At 39.1% G+C, this 23,992-nt stretch overlaps 1 protein-coding gene across 3 annotated transcripts in view; it reads right to left on the reverse strand.

Moving 5' to 3' along the window:
* shoc2 (SHOC2 leucine rich repeat scaffold protein) overlaps nucleotides 1-16,967 on the reverse strand; it is a 32,476-nt gene extending 15,509 nt beyond the window's left edge. Inside the window, exon 1 of one of the 3 annotated variants that reach the window (XM_077226879.1) lies at nucleotides 16,884-16,967. The gene's annotated coding sequence lies outside the window, so the exon portion shown is untranslated. Of the gene's footprint in view, nucleotides 1-14,778; nucleotides 14,988-16,883 lie in introns of those variants that run through there. The other 2 variants (XM_077226878.1, XM_077226880.1) reach the window with 2 other exon arrangements.
* Nucleotides 16,968-23,992: the final 7,025 nt, after the last annotated feature.

The following is a 23,992-nucleotide window of genomic DNA, read 5'->3' on the forward strand; positions in this document are numbered from 1 at the left end:
TTCACGGCCAATTCAGATTTTTTTACAAGCAAATTGACACAATCCGATACCAGTTGCCGATATTTCCCCTCTGTTTAGGCAAATTTATTTGATGTTTATTTGCTCTGTAACATGCCAAACTGACCTTAAACAAAAAAAAAATCTAGCCATTAGGGGTTGCACCGACTAGTCGACTTTAAAGCAGGGTTCCTGCACACTTTTTAAAGTCAAATTTAAGGCTTTTTAAGACCTTTTTAAGACTTGAAGAAATCAAAATTAAGACCATACATTAGGGGTGTGCAATATTGACAAAAATATATCTCGATATTTTAAACGTTTTGTTGATAATAATTAGATGATATTTTACTGATTGTGTTTTTGTGCTGGTGCAATGGCTGGTTTAGGCCTGTTGTTGACAGCAGACTCACGAAGATATTCATATTTTTCATATTCTATGCAGTGGTCAGTTCACAGCAGTGACAGAAATGATTAATTAACGTGCAATATTTGCCACCTTAAATTGATTTCCAGGGGCATTTTCACCTATATATGGACATTTTTTCTAAACTTATTTAGAGTTATGCATCACCTTTTATGTCAAATACTAACATTCAAATTATTCAAATTAAATTATACAGTAATTATACTTATTTATGCAATAATACTTAATTACACAATAATTATACAGTACCACCGTTACCAGTCAAATTAAATCATTCAATCAAAATCCATCTTTGCAGTTCAGAGGTGACACAGAAGCAGCATCAGAAGAGGCATTAATATTTACACTCCATTTACAATTGCATAAATAAAGCTATGAGATAGTTTAAAAAAAATCCATATTCAATATTTAAATATGAAATGATTTCTAATTTTAACGTTTTAATTAAAGGGTACTTTAAATATGAAACTAAAACCGCCAGTAGGCGGCAGCAAGTCACTGTCTTAATACCGTAAGCGAGTTGAGGGAGTCATTCATTCATTCAACCGATTTGTTCAAACGGCTGATTCATTCGGGAAAGAAACAAGTGATTGTTCATTGAATCGTTAAAATGACTCGTTTAAAACGTGGATTTCAGTCAAGAAATCATCGGTGTCTGTTGCATTAGACTCTGCTACGATTTCATTTTGAAATTCTCGTCAGCGAAATAAAGGAAAAACAAATAATATTGTCAATATGGTGTCTAAAAAGTAACTCACAATGTTAATTTATTTTTAATTTAACTATTGTATAACAAAATATCACACTTGTGCACGGGAAAACGGCACTCTTACTGATGTGATATTCTAATATAAGAACATAATATAAATATAAGACAAAAACTAATTTGGGGACATAGGCCTACCTATAACTGCACTGACACATCACGCAGTGAAAGCACGAGAGACAAATGCGATGTCAGCTCACAGTGCCTCGTACATCGTTAAAACAATGATTACAATATCATAGTAGACAATACACATCGCACACCCCTAAGCACAAAGAATGAACTTACTACTGAACTGACATTTGCCAACTTTCTTCTTCTCTCCTCTCTCGCGTGCAGGAGACAGACGTTATTCTGCCGGCCGCGAATGTGATGCGAATTGTCACGTGAACCAGCAAATCCACAAAGATAGAATAATAAAAAATAATACTACGCTAATTAGATAGTTTTAATTTGGAAAACATTTAGATATGTCTAAGTCGAAGTGTCATCTAAAATTTAAGACCTTTCATAAGTAAAAATAAGACTTTATAAGACTTTTTATGGCCTTAAATTTTAAAAATCTAATTTAAGACTTTTTAAGACTTTTTAAGGATCCGCGGGAACCCTGTAAAGGGTCACTCCACCCATTTCAACATTAATCTTTATTGAAAGTGGGTTATATATGTAGTCGAAATGTAAAAGAAATTTTAAATTTGGTGCCCTCTTGACCGAGAAAAGACAGAAAATAACTTTGGGGCGCATTTGTATGTAAGACAACAACTCCCACAATGCAGCTCCGCAAGCCACTCCCACTAATCCAGAACAGCGCAAACATCAGAGAAATCACTCTTCCGTCTACAAGAAGGCTAGCTGCCAAATGAGTTTGAAATTCATTTCACAAAAAATGTCTAGTTAGTTGGCTGTGGCGAGCAGGACGAGGGCGAGGGACGTGAGAGGACGACGCGAGTGATAATGAATGACACCTGTGCAGCCGTCTCATATCTCTCACGGAGGAGCGGAAGCACAAAAGGAACAGGCCTGATTTTATGTTTTGTTTCTGTTGTGTGTGGCCAGCTGGCTTATACTTTTGTTTTGTATTTGTTTATTTTACTATTAAAACGTTCAAATGTTCGCCGGTTCCAGACTCCTCCTTCCCACAACAACGAACCCCGTTACATTGGCAAACTCATTAGTGAATTACTCGTTTGTATTTCTTTCTATATGGTGAATTATTGCATGATACCTGGATGTTCAGTCAGGCGAAACTAGGATGGTTCACATCACAACACAAACGTCCGTGTGGTCGTCTGATTCAGAGATTTCGTCCAGGAGAAATTGCGATCGTTGAAATTCTCTGCAGCAGACGGACTCTATCTGTGTCCGTAGCGCACAGCGAGAGCACACGCACCAGCAGCCCGCCTCAGCTCGACCCAGTCCGGGCTCCTCGTCCGCGACAGGCAGCCGCCTCCTGATCCTCCATCAGCCTCAGCTGCTCTTCACTATATTGCGGCTCGTAAAGATAGCCACGAACAGCGGATTCGAGCAGCAGAATTTCAAAATCCTCTATTCCATATCATGTTTAGTTTCTTCCGTCATTGTCGTAACTTCCTATATCCACAGCGCTTGTTAGCTTAGCTTATAAACAAGATGGCTGATATTGCTTTCAGTATCTGCAAGTGAAGTCCCACCCACTGATCTGTGATAGCTCTGTTAGCGCATTAGGCACAACCCCCTATGGGCGGGTTTGAAAGGGTGGGAATTTGTGCTTGTAGTCTATACAGAAATCCCCCCTTTTTACACTTCCTCCTACAATGACGTCAAATGACGATTTTTGCGTCATTGTAGGAGGAAGTGAAAAAGGTAAATAGTAGATTTCTCTCGTCTCAGGGGAAAATGAAAGAATGTTGCACGACCATTCAATAGTATGACTGGTTGTCTAACAATGGACCTCTTAATGCAAATGGGTGGAGTGACCCTATAATGCTCTGCCATGACACTTTAAGCTTGTTGTCGACTAGTCGCTGGTCATGGCCTATAGAGGGCGCAACAGGATAAGGAAATCTTGGAAGTCCACTTTAAAACTCCAGGTCCAAACAGTTAAAATGAAAAATAAATACATACTCTGTAGGGCTGTAACGATACACCAAACCCACGATTCGATTCGTATCACGATTTTTGACCCACGATTCGATTCGTATCGCGATTCTATCACGGGGGCGGGGCTTGAGGGGGCGGGGCTTGTGGTGAAAAAAAGAGATTTTGAGAGAAGAAAAAAAATACCGGTATTTTTATTAAATAACATTAGGAAAAACCTGTATAATCTAAACACCAAAGAACAATAATAACTATGCAAATTATTATACTATACGGCAGTGTAGGCTGCTGCTTTTGGGCTGTGTTCTGTACTCCAACTAAATTGATTTCGGGATGGTGCCGTAATATGCATCTGCATGTTGGACGTGTTGCCGGTCAATTGAGGATTAATTTAATGCACTTTCTGAGAATTTATATTTCAAGTTTTGGCTGCAAATTTCACGTCCATAATGCTGAAATTGCCAAATTTTAAATAATTTATCCTCAACTAGTTTTGTGGTGTAGGTCTACGTAGGCTATTTTATAATGTTAACTTCAAATAATACTAATAGTAATTTAAAGATGTGGTAGTTCTCATGGGCCTGAGGGGAGGGGGGGGGGCATCTAACCCTTTAGATGATTCTCATGGGGGGGATTTTTTTTGTTTGAGGGGAGAAAGGGGGGGCATTTTTTCCAAACAAAATTATTACATTTATCTTGCCTAAATGTTTGCGCTCATTGCATTTTTACAATGGGGTAATAGCCTATTGTTGTTAAGAATTTACACATCACAAGGAAGCTTGATTTAAATTGTTTAATTAAATTGAAAAAAGTAGCACAAATAAATACAATAGAATAAAGATACAAATAAAGACAATTAAAGAGAAAAGTTTTTGAATAGGTCTAACACTAGTATTTATATACAGATACTGAATAAAGTAATCAAATGGAAAATAACACTGGGTAGTATTTTAGTCCTGAATAAATTAAATACATAGGCTATTAATCCTGATTCCTTTAACTTAAAGCCATCTTTTGTTGTTTTGACAACAAAATTAATGACAGACACATATGGCTGCCGTCACTTTAAGAGCTAGTGCACGGATCCTGTGTTCATTATACTGGCATGCGTTTTATGTTTATTAAAGACAAAACCGACTATAGCCTATTTAGAGTATAGCCTACTCACAAAGACCGAAATTGACAATTTTGCGTGTTAAAGCAATATAATCCGCGAAAAATAGTTACTAGCCAGCTGTTTTTGAGGCGGATTTTCTATGAATGTGTGCATAGAAAATAATCTCAGAGAGCGCGCGAGCACTGATTAGTTTAAAATCGCTTGAATGTTTAAACTGGTAAGACTTAAAAAGACTTCAGTCACGATGCACTGCTGGCCCGATTGTGCAAGTGAATATTCCGTCATGTCCCGACCTTACAGTCTATGGTCCCGACTCCAAAACGCGAGTGTGTATTATCGCCGCAGCGCTTGATGCCTGCCTTGCACAAAACATTATGAGAAGAGATAGAAGACGCGCGGCACCGCTGAACACTCACGCTGTTTGTGAAATTGCGTCTGGAAGATAGTTGTTAAAAGAATGATTTTATTTTATTATCTGTGTGGATTACGATTGCGGGAATTTCCCACATTATAAATGGGAGACCTGCGGGAATGATTAGAATTATGCGCAATACCCGCGCCGAAATTCGAGCCCTGGTTCTGGACAGGAAGGATAACTCTGGGAGTTGGAAGGGGTGTGATCGCGATTCTGCCTTCTCACATCGCGATACAGGATCGTGGACCTGAGTATCGCGATTTCGATTTTATATCGCGTATCGTTACAGCCCTAATACTCTGAGAGCGCTTCATAAGATGTTTTATTATTCTATCTTGATGCTCAAAATAGTTTTAAACAGCTTATTGTACACGTTATTTAATTGCCATTCTGCATTGTAACGCACAGACATACAGAAGCTTGCGCACAGATAATCATTCAGCGCAGAATTGTTTTGTCAACACCGTTTTGTGATTTATCTATAAAACAGCTTAGAAACTGAAAAGTTCTAGCATATATTTATTAGTAACTAAAACCCACAGCTTCAATATCATTAGAGAGACGCTGTCACGTAGAACTAATTCACACGCAATCGCTCTCTCACTAATGCATTCATATAAATGTTTACAGTAGGGGTGTGCAAAGCAGCCGGTATTTGTATCTGTATTTGTGTTTGTTGAGGGGGAAAAAGTATTTGTATTTGTATTCGAGTAAAATCCAAAATAGGCGTAAAAATCTAGTTTTTTTGCGTTACACTTCTAATTTACGTTATAGTATAAGTATTCTTTAATTATATAAATCCAGCAATGATTATGTACCAAGGAACGTCATTAAAAAGAAAATAACATAACAGCCATTACCTCATCCATGGTTAAACCAACAACTAATAAAATACCATTGTGAACATTATGAATCCCACCACCCCCCGTCCTTGTTGGAGGACGCTGAACAGACAGAATAAGTAAGGGATAATGTATAGCGAGGCGGTTGATTATGAGCCTGACGCGAAGCAGAGGGGTCTTGAATCAGCCTGAAGGGTTTGTATTCGCTATAACAACCACCTCGCTATACATTATCCCGCTTACTACATGGCTACCTACCAAATAAATCAATAATTTGTCTCAAAATATTGATTTAAAAAGGAGTTTATTGATTTAAAAACGATTGTATTGCTTCCGCTAAAAAAAATAGTCCGTTCCGTCTCTACGTTTAGAATTCATGGCAACGCTCTGTTTTTCGTGGCAACGGTGTGTTATACTTAGCAGCGGTCTGTTATTAAGAAATAACCATGGAAATAACAGACCGCATTCTACATTAGAATTCAACCAAGCCATGTAATAAAAACAAATAATTACGGAGCTAACAGAGCTACGTAAACAGAGCGAACATGAGACCAACCGGCTGCAGACGTCAAAAATGCAGCGTAATGAAATAATCTCCCGATCAAACTCCACTTCCCGAAAGTTATAAACTGCCTCCGGAACCCAGTTGAGGTACAAAAATCTATTCAACAAAAATAGTAATGCAGTTAAGTGTTTTTTCGCTCAGCCGAGCCCTCTCTGTTGCTGTGTGGAGCAGCCTGTGTCAGTCACCTCTTCCTGAACGTCACTCACTCACTCGCGCACTGCGGTCTCGTGAGGAAACGCAGCTTTTTGATATAAAGGTTTTCTTGTTCCCGAATACAAATATTTTCTAAAGTATTTGTTCGAAATAAGTATTCGCAAAAAACACGTTATTTGTGCCTTTCCGAATACCGTATTCGGGTTCGGCTCCACCCCTAGTTCACAGTGATACTTTATCTGTATCTGATTTAGAACGAGCAAAAATCTGTGAGAAATATAACAACCCAAAGACAAAAGAACTGATAAAAATAAGCTGTTATGGATAGCTTTGTGTGCAGCGCTGTGTTATATGCCATAGCTGTGCACAAGGCAAACAGAATGACCTGACTTTAGACATGTGAAATTATGCTATATAAGACACACCTGCACAAAACAAAAACAACAGGTCCGGTTCAGATTAATGGCCGGTCGAACGGTGCATCTCTAGAAAGGATTAATCAACTATAAGGCTGCTCCGATCAGTACTTTTGGGGCAATAACCGATCACTGGAAGCCGTATTGGCTGATACGATCACCAAAATAAATAATAGATACTATTCTTAACAACAATGTGTTTTAAGTATTAAACAATTAAGAGATGAGCTGCCGTTACAAGCTCCGGTTGCTAAAGAAACAGCCGCACACTTATGACTGCACGTGCACTGGCTGATCCAGCCTGAAAAAAAAAAGCATTTTTAATGATATTTGAGCAGTTTTGCATGGGGTTTCCATCAACCACCTTTACCTGTGAGATAACAGGTGTCTCACGATGTTCATTAAATCACTAATTACATTCAACATTCAGTAAAAACGTCAACCAAATCAAATAAGTAAAGCCGCAGTACACTTTTAGATGATATCTTTGCATAAGCATGTGTTCCTCTGCCCTGTATTGTGAAATTCAATGTGCAGTTGAAGTGTGCGTGTGCCGAGTCCAAGCTCAGATCAGAGCTGCAGAAAGGTTAATGCCGCTGGGAATAATCTTTGGTAGTGCCCTTCAAAGCCCAGGCCTCCCGCAGGTCAGAAGACCTTTACGGCCAAGAGTCCAGCTCGTCTACAATAATAATAAAGCAATGTGTAGACGCACATGAACACTCTGACAGATACTGACAGATGGCATGTGCAGAAACTCCTCACACTAAGACAGTCTATAAGAAAATCATACATTAACTGACCTCCACTATCAGTGAATGTGCAACTGAGGTTACCTGAAGATAAGACAAAATAACTTTCAGTTCCGTGACCTTCCACCAACTAATCTGGCTTACTTCTTGAGATGAGCGGAGTCCCCAGAGTGAATTGCAGCAGTTTCTGCTGACCTGTGTCCATGGAAAGTGCTTTGATTGAATTGTAAATAGGTCACTTTGTAAGCCACTTCGAAGCCTTTGATTTACTGTGGGATCTGTACGTTTCCACTGTCAACTTTAGATGCTGACACTCTTATAGCTTGAAATCTCCTTTAAATCAGAGGCAGGTAAGCCTACACGACTTCAGATAAGCTACCTAGAAATCCCAAGGCTGTGATATTTCGCAGAAAAGCCTCTTCTGAGCAAGACACTGGTTTCGCAGAACAGGTCTGCTATGAGGGAAGAGTAAAACAGAACAAACATTTGCAGTTCAATATCCAAATATGAACAGAACCCCATCCAAATAAATACGTATACAAAAAACAAAAAAGGTTTTTGAAACATGGGCTATGGTAAACTGTGAAATGGTTGCCATCTCTTCTCTTTCTAACAGGGATGGGCAGAAGCACTCAGAAGTGACTGAGTGCTTGATCAATCAGCAATGATTGATCATAAAAATACATTAAGAGTTTTGGGATTTGTTCAGCTTTTCTAAATAGTTCATACCAATTGATTATTAGCAACAAATATACACTAATGTGTCAAAAAGAAGCTGATTTGAATCCACAGGTGATGCAAGATCCTGAAAAAAGCATCAAAACGAACAGTCAAAGACTTGAGTAGTTACTTGAGTAGACATAACCTAAACGCCTGTGTGTACTTTCTAGGGGTGTAACAATATATTGTTATATCTATATATCGCAAAATAAGATTGTGACAATATGTATTGGAAAACGGAGATGTGAACAATGAATAGCGATATAAATTATTTTTAACCAAGATTCAGCTTACTGTATAAAAGGTAGGCCTATAGTTCATCCAAGATCAAGTCGTTTCAAACCTAGCCTAAAAGATTTTCGTTCATCTTCCAGACACAAATAAAGGTATTTTTTATGAAACCTGAGAGATTTCTGCCCCTCTATTTAGAATCCCTAAATTTCCCTAAAACGTTAAAATCATCACACGCGAGAACGACATATGGGTGGAGTAAATGTAGATTTTTGGATGAATTAACCCTTTAAAGTTTGGGAAAAGTCATTGACACATACTTTGCGATTAGAACTATGATCGATTGCATTGATCATCTGAAGAGCATACGTGCTGGAGCGGCACACAAACATCATTTAAATCACCATATCGCATTTTTAGCTTTGGAACTATTAAGATTCACAGTGTTTTAAGTGGTTTCTTAAGTAAGTGCATTAATAGAGGGAGAGAAATGGACATAGCACCAATAGTCTGTTGCGTGGCTTGTCTATGTTCCAACGAATGCCTGCACTGAAAGTGCAAGTACAATGTTGAATATAATGCCTAAAGTTGCAATGGGGAATATTTGTGGGTTCTGATAATGCCAAATGTCTGCACGAAACTTAATGCACGGATCCAATATACTGATACACATGCAATGTCTTTTCGACTGTTTATGTTTACTTAAGATATAACCGACTATGTTTGCATTTTGACATAATTTTGCGTGAATTTGTCCGTTCAAGTGCAAGAAGACATATGAAAAACAGCTCACTTTAGTATTCTGAGACACAGCTTTCCGTGTGCGTACAGAAAGCTTCTCACACAGCACGCATGCAAATAATAAACTTTCATGACGATGCAACACTGGCCCGGGACAGTTAACGGAACTGACACAGTCCTGAGCCTTTTTGGACTGGCCCTGGGCCATCAAGCAGTCCTTTTCATCGAGCCCAGCCCAGCGCTTTTGTGTTTTTTGTTTTGTGCCTGTCCGAATTAACACTCAACACCGGGAGATGACGGCATAAATAAATGGTCAATTTAGAGCATACGGAAATCGCATCGAACAAAGTGACTGTTTTATCCAGGGTTTTTTACCATCTCTGTTGTAACATATTGGGAAACCAGAATGTTTCTCGACAGGAGATTTATATTATGCAGGCAGCGGCTCTATCAGCCTTTCGTCTCCTTCGCTTTCAATGCTGAACTGCAACACACCCACATGTGTGAGGAACTCACTGTGATGATGTCAACAACAGATTTAAATACCAACAGTTGATTGGACAGCTACTCTCATGTAAAAAGCATGCAGAGCTAGGCCTGTCGCGATAATCAATAAATCAATTAAATCGCACGATAAAAAAAATGAGCTCGATAATTTTTCCGGCCGCGATAATTTTCATTTGCATGCTTGTTTGTTTGCCTCGTCTCTCTCTCTCTCTACCAAAGAGACTGGATGACAATATCAACGCTGACCGCCACACATTGATTTTAGATTTTTTTTTTTTAATTATTATTATAATTTTTTTTACTGAGCCCATTTACAATCTATTTGATTGCAGAGCGCCATAGTGCAAGCACTACATCTCGCTCGTCCCTCTCTCTCTATCTCGCACTCTCACCCTCATATGAGGTGCCGTCTAGGGCTTAAATCAAACTTCATTCACGCACACATATATTAAACACTTGCATACACATATACTAAGTAGTCAAACATACATGTACACTGCTGAATGCTCAAACAAATACTTATGAAATGCACAACGACACACCTAAAGTCGCTCACGCACATACACGCAAACTCTACACACACGAGATGCGCGCACACACAAACTCTCCACGCACATAATGAGACACGCGTGCACAAACACAAACTCACGCACACTCATGAGACGCGCGCCCGCACACACAAACTCTCCACGCATAAACTCATATGAGACGCGAGCACACACACACAAACTAGCGCACATACTCATATGAGACGCGAGCACACACACACACACACACACAAACTAGCGCACATACTCATATGAGACGCGAGCACACACACACACACACAAACTAGCGCACATAGGCTACTCATATGAGACGCGAGCACACACACACACACACAAACTAGCGCACATACTCATATGAGACGCGAGCACACACACACACAAACACAAACTAGCGCACATACTCATATGAGACGCGAGCACACACACACACATACACACAAACTAGTCTACATACTCATATGAGACCACACAGTACATGAAGCATATGATTCCCAGTGTCACACATTGGTAAGTGCATTTTTTGTTAACAGAGACAGAGTCCATTGCTTTTATTGTTTTTGGTAGTTTTGTTCATTTAAATAGTCTTTAGAAATAAAAGTTTATTGATCTTTGAAAAGGTGTTCCTGCATTATTATGCCATTTATCATTATTTTAGATGAAAATGGTCTCAGAACGACAATATTATCGTTTATCGCAATAATTTCTTGGATAATTTATCGTCCAGCAGAATTTGTTATCGTGACAGGCCTATGCAGAGCGTATCCATCGATAGAAACATACATTAGAACTCTGTCTTATCTGTTTTAGGCATTATTTCACCAAACAATATTATAGATGCGTCGTCAGATTTAAGAATTAACCGCTGTGGAAATGCGTACTGATTCATGGGAGGAAAACGGTATGGTTCATTTTTTTACCGAGAAGCATTACACCCCTAATCTCTACTGGGGCTGGGCGATATGGAAGAAAATCTGGATTGTTTTCAGAAAGATTGACCGTTTCGTGATTTAGATTTTTTTATGTTTAAATAGTCAACTTAAAAACGTGACTAGCTTATACATTATAATTCAAGTAACACTCTCTTTATTAACCAAAATAGGTCAATTTTAAGTGCACCACACCTGAAGTGATCAACATGGTGTAAATGTAAAACAAATGACTTATTTATTCATTATTTATTTTATTAAATGTCTTTGCAAATATTCATGAAATAAAAAGGCAAATATTGTACAAACTCATCTTAAACATATCCTATATACTAGGGCTGCACAATTAATCATAATGAATCCACACGCGTTTTGGCAAGGGCTGCGATTATTTTATGCGCAGTTTGTTAGTGAAGTGCGGCTGATAGGTAGTGAATGCAGCTCCATATGAACACCAGAGGGCGCTCTCACACACACACACCAAATATGCCCCACGCAGAAGTATGATAACACACGTCTTTGCAGGAAATCCGTATCGGCATCATACTATCGCTGTAGCTGAAAAAACAGAAGATTGAAACGCTTCGATTAAACATGACTAATAAACACACGACTGCTTTATTCTGTGTAAGAAGTCACATCATCTCACAGAAGGATGCTCAACTGTCATTATGAAGTGAGTTTGGAGTAAAAGCATGTTATTAAAAGTTGTCTTTTGTTGGACAAGAGGTTCATAAATGCTTCTCATGTTTGGAAAGCGTGTTGCTTTTTCAAATGCATGTTATAAGCGACTCAAACTCACAGTGCTTTCAGATGGAGCAGCGTTTACCGAGCTGTACATCAATGACAAGCTGCACATAAAAAAATAAAATAATAATCACAGCCTTTGCGATTTCACAATTGCGATAAGCCAAATCGGTGTAGTACGATTTCATGTAAATTGTGATTAATCGTGCAGCCCTACTATATACTCATAAATAATATATATGTGTATATATATATATATATATATATATACACACACACACATTTAAAAAAAAAAGCAAAATATTTCTTAGCCAAAACTTAATAGCCTATTACTGATGTTATTATTACTTTGGCCTATTATTAACAGCAAATGCTTTGTAAAAACAAAAAAAATGACAGCACCTTTCAGCCTCTCACTATCATGCAAACATGAAATATCAAACATACAGTAGTAGTTCTTTACAGGTTTTTGCATTTCATTGTGCTATTTTTCTATTATTTTTATGTTTGACAGACGTGTTTGGCTGTTGCACTCTTGTCTCGCGTCTTTTGCAGCGTCTCACCCATGAAACGGCATTGTAAAAATGTGGTGCTCAAGTTTTAAAAAAAATTCAACTTACGGCTAATAACTTTTTCCCCCATTCCACTCCCAGCGCCTCGTTTTTTTTTCAGAGCAATAATGCATTTCTGAGTGAACAGCGATGAGTTGTACGTTCATACAGCGTCACACACGTATGGTTATTCAGGCGCGCCATCATGTGGTAGGATCATTTTCTTGTCTTAACGGTTATCATTGCTGAATTGTCAACATGTCTAATTGTTACGTGTGTTGCCATTTTTATTCAAACCCACAATTTCTTGATTTAGAAATAATAAAATCACAGCAAAACATTACATTTGAATTAATCGGAAAGAAATCACCCAGCTCTACTCTATCTTAGTACCGCCAGTTAGGGTTGTCACGATGCCAGAACTGTCTCGCATGATTGCGTTCCTAAACACTAGGTATCCGCCTCCGGAAGCATGACAACATGACAACGTTTATTGCGTTTCATCTTTTATGATGCAGGGCAGAAGAAAAAAAAGAGTCGCAGTGGCTTCCCGATTGCAGCAACTTCCATTTTCATTACAGATATTTCACACCAATTTCCCAGGAAGTGATGCAAATGTTTTATACGATATTCCAATTTTGCACGTAAGTTAAATATGCTACTTTGGATAGAAACGTAGCTAGTGTGGCTCTTAAAATTGCGTGTGACTTAGCTTAACTTATTTTTGAAATATTATAACTGCTTTATTAAAAATCTGTATCCCAAAATCATCAACATTTGATAAAAGGGCAGTGAATACTAGACCCCCCCCCCATTTTTGGGTGAACTATCCCTTTAAGTGAAATCAAAACTGAAATCAAAATAGCTCAATTACGAAAGCACCTCACCGAAATCAATCATTCTATAAAACTACAAGTCTAGATTGGAAACTCATTGCACCTGCACAAAAGACAAAGCAATATAAAGATTGTTACATTGATCATCAGCTATAATAATAATCAGCTGTTGGACAGTGCATCTCAAATGAAACATATAAAGTGTAGGGGAAAAAAACAGGACAGTCAATATGAAGAAAACCAGAGATTCTGGATGTGTGTGTGGTGGGCGAAGACTGTTGAACAGCACAGTAAGGCAGGGGTCATCCTGCACAACTTTCTCCTAATCTTACATCCGACTGCAGGAAAAAATACATCTTTCCTCCCTTACCACACATCTAACATACTTACATCAGCTCGGAGAGATGATGCATCTGATATTTATAAAACAGGTCCTGAAATGCACAGGAATGCCAGCTAAGACAGAAGCAAACAACAATTGTTTACCATAGCTCAAAATGGCATGGCTGAGTGCAATACTGGGATGATGTATAAAGTCTACATTAGTTCATGAGTCATAACATTTTTATTTAGCTAAATATGACAATTACACTTGCTCAGCTCCGTTGTAGGATGTTGGCTTTAAAACAAAGCCAACAAACCCACAGAATTCTGCCTAAATAGGTTACAGATGCATTTGTACACATGCAACAAATAACACACACGTACAAAGTCGAATCAGAACAGGGCATTTTTCCTGACATTGCAGCAAAATATCCCTAATTTAAAGACTATTCTTCAATCTCAAGCATCTGACACATTTTTAACAACAATTTAAGTGTCATACTATGCAATGTTACGTTAACAGTCTTTCTGAGAACTGACAGCACACAGGTACACTATAAAACCACAACAACGATAACAAAGTGCAAATCAAAAGCTTTGAATATGACGTATAACTTCCAATTAATGTATTTTAATGTAGATTATGGCCTAACAGTTACATTATATGTAACCCTGCACATCAACGGGACAGGAAAATATATAAATGCCCAGCTTCGTATACCAACAGACCAGATTATCATCCTACAGCACTATAATAAAACGTTTAAAATGGTAAGCAATAAAAAAATTGATGTGTGAGGGGGCTCAGAGTACAAAGCGTCTGTTTTGATATAGCTAACTAGCTAAACATTCCGTGCTATTAAACCACAGAAACACCACAAATGTCATTAATTCCGACTAACACTATATAGGTTTCAAAAGAAAAAAAGAAACAAAAATAATCTGAGCACATTCGCTGTGTCGTGATATATGACAGCATACGGATAGCTTGATAGCTGGCTAAGGAAATCTCTCTGCTAGCATTAGCCACCCTTCAGCTCCGGCTAACGGGCTAACAGCATTAGCCCTTGCGCGAGCTCCCACAAAAAAAACACCACAAAACACAAATGTCACCTCACACTTCTCACCAAAATCGTACATTTTGGAATAAGCGGCCTCATCTTGACGACAAAACGATGAACGTCCCGTAGTTGAGGACTTAAATGTTCGTTCTTCTTTTCATACAGGCCCTCTGTGAAAACAAACTGTCATCCGCCAAACGAAACGGCACTCGGATCAGCTCGAGCTCAAAGCGGGAAGAGCTCAATCCGCAGCGAGCGCGTGCGCGTGCGTAAGTGATGGAAAGTCCAACTCTTTTTCACGAATCGGTTCTTTCCAACGGTTCGTTTTAAAGAATCAGTTATCAGGTATCAACGAATCTTTCAGTCATCATGAAATCAAAATTGACAGTAATCCAGTATTTATTCTAAATAATCATAATCTTTAATCAAAATATGACGTGTTTACTGGCGTGAGGGCGGAGCAACCTGTCAATCATATCAGATCACACCAATAGCAAACCAAAACATTCCAATCAATTCCCCATAAAAAAAATCAAGTGCTGCCCTAATTTTTTCCTTGTTCGAGAAGCGTTTCTTTCGATATACGTCCCATGGGGGGAAAAAAGCACCAAATCACTAATGCATACAACCAATTCCCAGTCCTAGGCTGTATCCGAAATGACATAGGCCTACTTCATAGTAGGCGAAAGGAAGTATGTGACGAGAGTATCCGAATTCACAGTAGGCCTACTCATAAAAGTGTAGCAAAAAGTACCCAGATTACCTAATTCTTCCGGTGAGATTCTGAAGTGTGCATATGATTGACACTTTACTATCCCATAAGGCCATGGGAGAAGATTTATGAATGACAAAGCGATGTAACTGATGCTGGTTTAGGTCACATGATAATGACAACAGGGTGAATGTAGTAAGTCCAGATCAGATTACATTCATACTATATAGAAGGTATTTTTTGAATGGTCAGAAAGTAAGTACATATTCAAAATAAGTACCAAGAGAGTATGCGATTTCAAACACAGCCCTACATTTTTTCTTTTACGACAATCCACTACACAATCCTAGCCAACTAAACAGTAAGTAAGTAAGCATATTGAGACACAGGTCTCGTTCTTAGTTAGTTGTCCCAGTCCCAATACCCACACTTGTGGTCTTGGCCCCTTGAGCGTGTGTGTATGTGACAGCAAGGATGTCCCCGGTCTGAAAAATGCCATTCACCTTTTCACTCACTGATTCCAGATTTTGCCCACAAAATTTTGCAGAGCAAAAAAAAATGTGAATGCACTTTAAAGTTAATTTTTAGGTAGCCCATCATTTGTGAGTAAACCTTAAGTGTTGCACATTTTATTAGTGCAATTGCTAAATAGTTTAATTTGTTAAACAGAAACCTCTAAACATACATTTATAAGTTTACTGTATAAGTGCAAAGGAAACATTTCTTTAAAAAAAATTTTTTAATTATCTGCATTTTTAAAACAATTGTTTGCCACCAGGTTATCGAAAAAAAAACGCAAAGCAAATAGTTTAGCTTTTGTGAATGCATTCAATCGATTCATTTAAAAGATCCGATTCACAAGAACCGTGTGTTTGCGTGAGCGCGCAGCAGCAGTCGTGCCGTACTGTCTGTTGCACTGACACTGTATATATTTTCTTTTTAAAAAAGTATATCTTTCTTTTTCCTCGATTTCTTTATTTACTTAAACTTATTTATATTCTGTAATAAATATGTGTGTGCTTTAAATGTTTTATACGCTTTCGCAATGTTGTGAATGTTAACAATCGTAGCAATAAAGCTTGGTTGACTCTGACTTTATGACCATTTTGGGACAAATCAGTCTTTTGTTTACTGTCTGGTGGCTCAGACGCATTCCGCGCCCGCATACTTGGCTTTCGCGGCACCTTTCTTTTTATTCCCACACACTCTCTCTTTCTTTTCGCAAGCCTACGGAATATGTGAAAAAAGAACACACACACACACACACACGCGAACGAACGCACAAAAAGCAGCGGCCATTCCGGGACTGAACAAAAGAGCGCATTCAAACACACCGAACGCGCACAGCGCCGCGTCTGTCGCGCTCGACCGCCGAACGCGCGCGTTTATCGCGCCGAAGATAAACCCTGCGCCGCGGAAGGTGCGATTCTGAGCCGCGCAGAGCGTTAAAGTGCTTTACCTTGAGAGGTGTGACTCCGCCATCCCTGTTTCCTCCTCCTGTCCAGCAGCGCTGCAGCTCGCGCGCGACGCTCCCCTCCCCAGCGAGCGTCACTGACGCGTCACGAGACTTCTGGAGCTCCAGTTTTATTTCTGTTTGGGAAATTTCGCAGCAACAATGACGGACCCAATAAAACTGATTGATTAAATACAAAAAAAAAAAACTGAAATATGGACGAATTTATTAATGATTTTCTGTAATAAATGTGCGGTTTAGTGACAACGAAATTGAGGAGAATATGTGCCTAAATGTTGTGAAAATACGTGCATAACAACAACAAGAAAAAAAATAATGGTCCAGAAATATGCGTATGATCATGACCCAAAAGTTTTGTTGGGGATATTTGGTGGTGGGGGGAGGGGCATGGGCAATATGAACACTATCTATCTATCTATTAAATCGTATGAAAATGATTTACAGCTTCATCAGCCAAAAACATTCAACGCCAGTGTCGCTAGGCGGCAGCAACGCCTTATTTGTCTCGTGACAGACACAGCGCGTGCGAGTCGGCGCTGAACCGGAAGTGCGTGTAACGCCAGCTGATGAGATAAACGGTAAATCCACGAACCGAAGCATATTGTGTGCTTTCTGCGTTATTTAGAGTGCATTGTCTATATAGATGTAATATTATTTAGCATTACATTAACAGGAACCTTGCCGAAGCACAATGCCTGAAGTGAAGTCAATGTTTAAAGAGGTTCTGCCTAAACAAGGTGAGTTTTTCCACTGGTGTAGTTTTGTTTTGCCCAGCAGGTTTTCCATACCTCAGCCCTAAACAGACCGAGTGAACATGACAGAGATAAACAACTGGATTATACATGTCTATCAGTCAGTGTTGTGTCTCATCCGTGCAGGTCAGCTTTCCATTGAGGACGTGCCCACCATGGTCCTGTGCAAACCCAAACTCCTCCCGCTGAAGTCCGTGACGCTGGAGAAACTGGAGAAGATGCAGCAAGAAGCGCAGGAGATCATTAAACAACAAGAACTGGCTTTAAAGGGACAGACTGAAAAAGCAGAGTAGTGCACACTTCCATCACAACCTAAGAACATTTCACTGTAATAGTCAGTCATAGCTCATGTATGATGGTCAGTTTGTTCGTTTGCTAGAATCTATATTTATGCATGAGGTTTTGTATGCTTGAGTTCAGAAGGTGGCGTAGGCACTTTAAGAATTATTTAGATATGTTTATTAAAAGAGGCAGTTCGGGTCAGTTTTAGATCAATGTTTTTATTAAACATGTCAGCTTTTTTTTCCACAACAGTTGCAGCTGTGATTGAAATGGCGATATTCTCATATTCATTGTAAAAATATGTAAAACTGTAAGTCAGTGTGATTTTTTTCTTCTTCTTTGAATAAAATGGCAGCTAATTAATACATGAAATTGGGATTATGCACAGGCATTTATATATTGTCTTTTTAAAAATACGTTTCACTTTGTAAATGTCATATTTAAATATATATATTTATCTATCTTCAAATGTTAGATTTTCTTTTATAGAAATCAATACTTTATTCAGTAAGAACACATAACAGATCAAAAGTGACTAAAGTCATTGAAAATGATAGAAAAAATATAGTTAAAATAAATGCTGTTTGAACTTTCTATTCATCAAAGAATCCTGCCATCTCAGGAATAAATTACATTTTTAAATATATTAAAATGAAAAACTGTTTAAATTGTAAATAATTTCACAATATTACTGTATTTTTAAATCTTGACGAGCATGAGACTTTCAAAAGAATGAAAAAAAATCCTCCACATTTATCTATCATTATCTGTCTATCTTTCTGTCATCCATCCATCTGTCTAAATTGTCATCCATCTATCTGTCATCCATCCATCTGTCTATCTGTCATCCATCCGTCCGTCTATCTGTCCATCCGTCTATCTGTCCATCCGTCTGTCTATCTTTCTGTCATCCATCCATCCGTCAGATTCTCTGTCCATCCATCTGTCATCCATCCATCTATCTGTCATCCATCCGTCTGTCTATCTGTCATCCATCCGTCCGTCTATCTGTCCATCCGTCTATCTGTCCATCCGTCTGTCTATTTGTCATCCATCCGTCTGTCCGTCCATCCATCCGTCTATCTGTCCATCCGTCTGTCTATCTGTCCATCCGTCTGTCTATTTGTCATCCATCCGTCTGTCCATCCATCCATCCGTCTATGTCCATCCGTCTGTCTATCTGTCATCCATCCGTCTGTCCATCCATCCATCCGTCTATCTGTCCATCCGTCTGTCCATCCATCCATCCGTCTATCTGTCCATCCGCCTGTCTATCTGTCATCCATCCGTCTGTCCATCCATCCATCTGTCATCTATCCGTCCGTACATCCATCCATCTGTCTATCTGTCATCCATCCGTCCGTCCATCCATCTGTCTATCCATCTGTCCATCCATCCATCTGTCTATCCATCCATCTGTCTATCCATCCATCCATCTGTCTATCCACCCATCCATCCATCTGTCTATCCATCCATCCGTCTATCTGTCCATCCATCCATCTGTCTATCAACCCATCCATCTATCCATCCATCTGTCTATCCATCCATCCGTCTATCTGTCCATCCATCCATCTCTGTCCATCCATCCATCTGTCTATCCATCCATCCATCTGTCTATCCATCCATCTCTGTCCATCCATCAATCTCTGTCCATCCATCCATCTGTCCATCCATCCATCTGTCTATCCATCCGTCTGTCTGTCCATCCATCCATCTCTGTCCATCCATCCATCTGTCCATCCATCCATCCATCCGTCTATCTGTCCATCCGTCTGTCTATTTGTCATCCATCCGTCTGTCCATCCATCCATCCATCCGTCTATCTGTCCATCCGTCTGTCTATTTGTCATCCATCCGTCTGTCCATCCATCCATCCATCCGTCTATCTGTCCATCCGTCTGTCTATTTGTCATCCATCCGTCTGTCCATCCATCCATTCGTCTATCTGTCCATCCGTCTGTCTATCTGTCATCCATCCGTCTGTCCATCCATCCATCCGTCTATCTGTCCATCCGTCTGTCTATCTGTCATCCATCCGTCTGTCCATCCATCCATCCGTCTATCTGTCCATCCGTCTGTCTATCTGTCATCCATCCGTCTGTCCATCCATCCATCTGTCATCTATCCGTCCGTACATCCATCCATCTGTCTATCTGTCATCCATCCGTCCGTCCATCCATCTGTCTATCCATCTGTCCATCCATCCATCTGTCCATCTGTCTATCCATCCATCTGTCTATCCATCCATCCATCTGTCTATCCATCCATCCATCTGTCTATCCACCCATCCATCCATCTGTCTATCCATCCATCCGTCTATCTGTCCATCCATCCATCTGTCTATCAACCCATCCATCTATCCATCCATCTGTCTATCCATCCATCCGTCTATCTGTCCATCCATCCATCTCTGTCCATCCATCCATCTGTCTATCCATCCATCCATCTGTCTATCCATCCATCTCTGTCCATCCATCCATCTCTGTCCATCCATCCATCTGTCCATCCATCCATCTGTCTATCCATCCGTCTGTCTGTCCATCCATCCATCTCTGTCCATCCATCCATCTGTCCATCCATCCGTCTATCTGTTCATCCATCTCTGTCCATCTATCCATCCATCCGTCTATCTGTCCATCCATCCATCTCTGTCCATCCATCCATCCATCCGTCTATCCATCAATCCGTCTATCTGTTCATCCATCCATCTGTCTATCCATCCGTCCATCCATCTGTCATCTATCTGTCCATCAATCCATCTGTCTATCTGTCCATCCATCCATCCGTCTATCTGTCCATCCATCCATCCGTCCATCCATCCATCTGTCTATCTGTCCATCTATAGTCTGTCCGTCCGTCTATCTGTCCATCCGTCTATCTGTCCATCCATCCATCTCTGTCCATCCATCCATCTGTCTATCCATCCATCCATCTGTCTATCCATCCATCCATCTGTCTATCCATCCGTCTGTCTGTCCACCCATCCATCTCTGTCCATCCATCCATCTGTCCATCCATCCATCCATCTCTGTCCATCCATCCGTCTATCTGTTCATCCATCTCTGTCCATCCATCCGTCTATCTGTTCATCCATCTCTGTCCATCCATCCATCTGTCTATCCATCCATCCGTCTATCTGTCCATCCATCCATCTCTGTCCATCCATCCATCCGTCTATCCATCAATCCGTCTATCTGTTCATCCATCCATCTGTCTATCCATCCGTCCATCTATCCATCCATCTGTCATCTATCTGTCCATCAATCCATCTGTCTATCTGTCCATCCATCTGTCTATCTGTCCATCCATCCATCCGTCTATCTGTCCATCCATCCATCCATCCATCCGTCTATCTGTCCATCCGTCTGTCTATCTGTCATCCATCCGTCCATCCATCCATCTGTCATCCATCCGTCTATCTGTCCATCCGTCTGTCTATCTGTCATCCATCCGTCCGTCCATCCATCCATCTTTCATCCATCCGTCTATCTGTCCATCCATCTGTCTATCCATCCATCCGTCTGTCTGTCCATCCATCCATCCGTCTATCTGTCCATCCATCCATCCATCTGTCTATCTGTCCATCTATCCAACCATCCATCCGTCTATCTGTCCATCCATCATCTATCCGTCCGTCTATCTGTCCATCCGTCTGTCTATGTCCATCCACCCGTCTGTCTGTCTATCTGTCCATCCATCCGTCTGTCTATCTGTCCATCCATCCGTCTATCTGTCAATCCATCCATCTGTCTATCCGTCTATATGTCCATCCATCCATCCAGTGCTTTAAGTGGGCCGGTACTCGCCGGTACTCAGTACCGCCACTTCCAAATACAGCTCTTGAGCGTACCGCCACCTCTCCGTGCGCCCATAACGTGTTTTTAGCGTACCGGTACGCTCATTTGCACATCTGTTTTAATCCTTTGGCTGCGCTGTCGCTTTTCAGAGCGCCCTTCACAATGCACGCTTCCTAATTCGTCCCACCGAGAGCAGAGACTACATTACCCATACACCCTTGAGTTTTAGGGGTAGACTGGGTGCAGTTGAGACACCTTAAATAACTTGCGTGCGCAGCAAGCACAACTTGTGATTTTTGCTGTGCACATGCGTATTAGTGTCTTCTTTGATCGTGGGAAATTTGAACAACGGACACATCTCCAATCCGAAGATATCGGCAAAAGTTTTTTTTCTAAGATAAGACGTTCACTTTACCATGCACACTCCACAATGAATAGCTTATTATCCTTATGTGACTGTTAAACATCACGGGTGTCATCACAAACGTTATTCTGTGCCCTAAAAACTGGCATATTTCATGGTATTGTGTCATGCAAGATCATTGCAACACAACACATTGCAATAAGAAACACACTGTTTAGTTGTTCAGTGTTATGATAACAGGTTTTACGTCGTAATTAGCCAGCATAGGACACAAATGAAAATAAAATTTGATATTTGTGATATTTAAACTGTTTATTATTAATAAATATATTAAATATATTGTTCCTGTTTTATATATTTTAACCAGTGCTAATTTAAATAAAATGAATGAATTTAAATGGATGAATAAATAAACATGTTGCCCAATTGTTTTTTTTCTTTATTTGTCTTTATTTATTATATTTGCAATGAACATTTAGTTAAAGCACCATATTTTTATGAGCTAATTGTGGAAAATATAAACTACTTATGATTGTTATGTAATAAACTACTATATAAACTACTTATGATTGTTATTGTTATGATGTACTTATTATTGATTGATAATATCTTAGTCTACAAGCTAATGAAAAGTCATGTGGCATGCCATGTAGAAATTCACTTCTTTTCAGTATCTATTTTTGTGTGAAAAATCAAAACGCAAAAAAAGTGTCACAACTGTACTCAGTCTACCTATGGCAAGCCGTTTTAACTTTATTCATTTCCAGGATATGAATTCTTGATATCAACAATTAAATTGTTGATATCAACAATTACATTTTTGATATCAACAATTGAATTCTTGATATCTGTAATTGTATTTTCACTAGTGAAATGTCACCATAGGCTGCCATTCAAAATCAATTGTTGATATCAACAATTAGATTCTTGATATCAACAATTGATTTCTTACTAGTAGAAATATAATTTTTCATATCAATAATTACATTGTTACTAGTAAGAATGTGAATTCCTGATATCAATAATTCAATTGTCACTAGTTGAAATGTCTATTCTTGATATCAACAATTTAATTGCAACTAGTAAAAACTTTCATTTTTGATATCTGAAAATGTATTTCTGATATCAATATTATTTCAGATATCTAAAATGGTTTTCTTACTAGTAACAATCACATTCATGATATCAGAAATTAACATAGTCACTAGTGAAAATGGAATTATTGATATCAAAAATGAACATTGTTACTAGTAGCAATTCAATTGTTGATATCAAGAATAGACATTTCAACTAGTGACAATTGAATTCTTGATATCAAAAATAAAGGTTTTTACTAGAAAGAATTGTGTTTCTGATATGTGAAATTGGAATTGCAACTAGTAAGAAATCAATTATTGATATCAACAATTGATTTTGAATGGCAGCCTATGGTGACATTTCACTAGTGAAAATACAATTACAGATATCAAGAATTATAGTTTTTACTAGTTGAAATACAATTCTTGATATCTAGAATGAGCATTTTAATTAGTAAAAATGTAATTGTTGATATCAAGAATTACCATTGTTACTAATGGAACTGTAATTTCTGATATCAAAAATTGCCATTGTTACTAGTATAAATCTAATTCCTGATATCAATATCTATAATTTTAACTAGTTAAAATTGAATTGTTGATATCAGGAATTCATATCCTGGAAATGAATAAAAGTTAAAATGGCTTGCCATAGTCTACCCCAAGTGAAAAGAGCATGCGTCGCTTTTGCGGCTGTCAGCTACGTTTACATGGACACAATCGGAATGAAATCAATACGAATGATGAATCTGAACAAGGTGTTTAATAAAGTAATCGGGTTGATGTGCGCGTTTATATGTCACAAGTTTCAAATCGGATCTGA

The sequence above is a fragment of the Siphateles boraxobius genome, unplaced genomic scaffold (genome assembly GCF_051911475.1).
Source record: "Siphateles boraxobius isolate OS27281-9 unplaced genomic scaffold, OSU_SipBor_1 13, whole genome shotgun sequence".
Classification (NCBI taxonomy): Eukaryota; Metazoa; Chordata; class Actinopteri; order Cypriniformes; family Leuciscidae; genus Siphateles; species Siphateles boraxobius.